Genomic DNA, 3188 nt, shown 5'->3' on the forward strand with positions numbered 1-3188 from the left:
TTTATGTATTTTTGGAAGAATATGCCAGGAAATCGATTTCCCAATCGATTGGATGAGTTACAAGGACTTCCCTAATTTGACATAATCGATTTGCCAATCGATTGTATAATATGTTTTTCGAAAACCATTTAAGAAATCGATTTGGAAATCGATTTGGCCATGCAAGAATTCAGCAAAACTGACAAAATCGATTTGGAAATCAATTGGCATTAAGTCAGGGGCTCAACTATTCATTCAATCGATTGCCCAATCGATTGATTTATGCCCAGAGTGCAGATTTCACTAAAAACCTTCAGGAAATCGATTTGGAAATCGATTGGCTTAGTTGAAATTCTTATTTTGAGTTAGATAACAGATTGCTCAATTGATTTATCAATGTCTTGGTTAGTTATGTATTACTTGATGGATTGAGAACTTTATTTTGATTTCATTTTTATTTGGCAAGTGTTATATGAACTTTTAGCATATGGAAAACCCTTTTAAGGTGCATGCTAGTTGAAAGGTTATTTTGTGCATTTAAAAACTTAAATGTTATGTGTTAACTGTTAATTTCGGTTGGTGACCCTTTACAACTATTGTGGCAATTTGGGCTTTGCCCTCAGATGAGAGCTAGGACGATCCTTCTGGTTCGTACCCTACGGACGGGAATGTAGATGGGAATGCTTGACTGGAGCTATGTTAGGAGGATCTCACGGGGCGCGTGGAGATCACTCAGGGTGTATAGCTATACTTTTTTGTAGAATGATCAGATTAGGATGACATAGAGGGAACATATGTCTTTCTTTTGGATTGCGTTATTTTGAACTGGAAAACTGTACATTTACTAATATTGTCAGTATGACATCTTATTGGAATGGGTTCCATGTATCATTTGTTGTTGTGTAAATATTTTGGATTCATATTTTGAGAAACTTTTCCGCTGCTTGTAAATTATAATGACTCAATTATTTATCCAAAGGGATTACCTCATTTATTTCTCTGTTTTATTTTAATTTCTTTTGAAAAAAAAAAATACACCATTGCTTTGAAAATCAGGGTGTTACATTGTGGTATCAGAGCCTTGGTTTGGTTTTCTTTGGGGGTTGTGGAACCTTTGGTTATAGATTGTAGGTCAAGTTGTAGGTTGGGAGTTGTTATCTGATCATGCGTCGGTTTAGGTGGTTTGGGTTGTCAATTCCAAAATAGTTATTATGTGTTGATATATCTGAAACTTAGTTTTAGAATTATTCGAAGTGGTGTTAACACTTCTTCTTGATGTTGGTTTTTTGGAAACCCTACCTCCAAGAGAGAACGACGTTGCAAGGATGAACGTCAGTAGGGATGATCAAATGGTTGGAGCTACAAATAACATGGAGGTTTTGTTGTTGCACGAACTACTGCAAAGACTCTGCGGGATCTGGAGAAGAGGAAAAGAGAGATCTGTGCTCTTAAGATTAAGAGGGTTAGAATATTTTCGTCGTTACCATCCTCCAAAGTTCAAGGGTGATGAGGACTCAGGAAAAGAGTTGACTAGTGGATTCAAGAAGTGGAAAAGATCTTCGAGATGACGGATTGTCAGGCAGAGTTGAAGCAAATCATGACGGCATGGAATTTATAAAATGGTTCCAAGGACACAGAAGCTATGTGTTGGTGTAAACTCGAAGATGATGAGTATGGATGGATTAACATTAGACTAATAAGGGATTTCAAGTAAAGATCTAAGTTGAGGACTTTTGTTAAGAAAAGTATTAGATGTTTTCCTGGTAGATTTCAGGATGAAACTGGATGAAGTTTGACAACTGTCAAAGAGATGTGAACATCATGGAATTGTTGAGAAGATGAGGCTTCCATTTGGGATAACATTTGGTGCTTAGGTGTCAATGAAAGAGACTGGTATTGAAGTTAAGGGAGCGTTGCACATTAGGAGTGAATACTCCTTTGGATAGATAAAATACGCTTTGAGGAATTGTCGATACCTTGAGGGGAAAAGTCGAGCATTCGAGTTAGAATAGATTCGCAACTTGGATTATTGAGTATGAATCTCATAACGAGTGTAGGAGTGAGACCATGTATTTAGTTGATAAGTGACAAATCTCCTGGTGGTTTAGGAGATAGTAAGTATGGATAGTGATATTGGATGAAACTATAGACACGTAAGTGTGAATTTTGAGCGATGTTCGGCAAAACATAATGAGTTAGGCCTTGATGTATTGAACTCTATGTTACCATTAAGTGGAATTTGAGGTATCGAGTACGGGAATACTTCGAGATGCCGGTAATATAAGTTTTGAGAGTCTATTAAAGGATGGGGATTACTAAGACGATGTTAATATTTTGATAGGTCAGAAGGATTGTTCGAGATTTGATTTGGGACCCTAAGATGGTTGATTTTTTTTAGTTGATGTTTTAAAATCCGCAAGGTTGGATGAAGGACCAATTGATGCTTAAAACTTTCATAATCGAAGGAGTTGAGGCGGACAAGTGATAAATAATTCATGTTAAGAATGGAAGTGTTTGGAGATTTTGAGGATCAAATTTTAGAATCTTATTCAATGATAGAAAGTTAAAAAGAAGAAATGTAACAACTGATTTATGGTTTAGTTGTTGGTCTTGGGAAGTCAAGCGTGAAGATTTGAAATGATCATTTCAGTAACTGGATGGACGAAGAAAGGTATGTGGGTTTTTGAGATATTCTACTGAAAAATTTATGAGGATGAAGTTATAGATAATTAGTTCTTAGGAAATGCTTATGGGGAACGTTTGAGAAATAATTCTTTAGGACGTTCGATTGTTAGGATTCTTTCAGTTCGTATCTCGGTGAAGGTTGAGAGGGAATAAGAATCCAACGAGTGAACCAAGAGGGAATAAGAATCCAGCGAGTGAACCAAATATTGGAAAAGGTACCAAGAAATTTGTGGAGCAGCGCATAGAGATGTAGCTTATGACAATTAAAGATTGATGAAAGGAATTATCTAACCTATAACTCAGACATTATTATTATAAAGGTATGCCAATGATATAAAGACATTACTTGAGTGCATGTCATGGGGATTGTTATTGTGTTCGTCAATCAAAGGAAGTTTGTGTGTCCCAAGTGGTATAGTCTTTGGCTTGTTTTCGAAAATATTTGAGGTAGTTTTGATCACCAAGCATATGCGGGAGTGGAATTATTAAATTTATAACTGGAATAACATACCGATAAGAACACT

Source organism: Cicer arietinum, chromosome 1 (assembly GCF_000331145.2).
Source record: "Cicer arietinum cultivar CDC Frontier isolate Library 1 chromosome 1, Cicar.CDCFrontier_v2.0, whole genome shotgun sequence".
Taxonomy (NCBI): domain Eukaryota; kingdom Viridiplantae; phylum Streptophyta; class Magnoliopsida; order Fabales; family Fabaceae; genus Cicer; species Cicer arietinum.